Here is a 516-nt window from a genome sequence, read left to right on the forward strand (position 1 = left end):
GTAAAATGGTGCATAGCATTTGTGTATTTATGTAATATTGTTCACGTATATTTCTTTTATTTATGCTACTGCTTGTGAATTACTGAACCCTGTCCTTGAATCAGTGACAGTTTAATTAGCATATACAGTTAATGGAAAATCTTGAATCTCCCAAGATGATACTGTTTTTGATTCGTGTCCTGTTGTTTTCTTCCCCTCCCCTCCCTGTAGAAGTGAATGTTTTATATGACTTATGAAAAGGCCGCGTAGTCGGAAAATGGTATGACTTCATTAATCGAAAATATCTTCATTAATTACATGTGAATTGCACTCAGCATTATTTTATTTATACATCCTCCGAACTAGCGTTGGTTCTTTTTAAGGGTAGTCTGTTAATAAACATGGGCGCTTACTGGATTTTAGCCTGAGTAACTCTCGCCCCCCTTTGTTCTTTTGAAATCTCTTAATTTAAGATCTCTACTCGTATTGTAATTAAATCCTGATTTTGGTTTTCAACCTGATCTACTTTTTAAAAAA

Source organism: Puntigrus tetrazona, chromosome 23 (genome assembly GCF_018831695.1).
Source record: "Puntigrus tetrazona isolate hp1 chromosome 23, ASM1883169v1, whole genome shotgun sequence".
Lineage (NCBI taxonomy): Eukaryota > Metazoa > Chordata > Actinopteri > Cypriniformes > Cyprinidae > Puntigrus > Puntigrus tetrazona.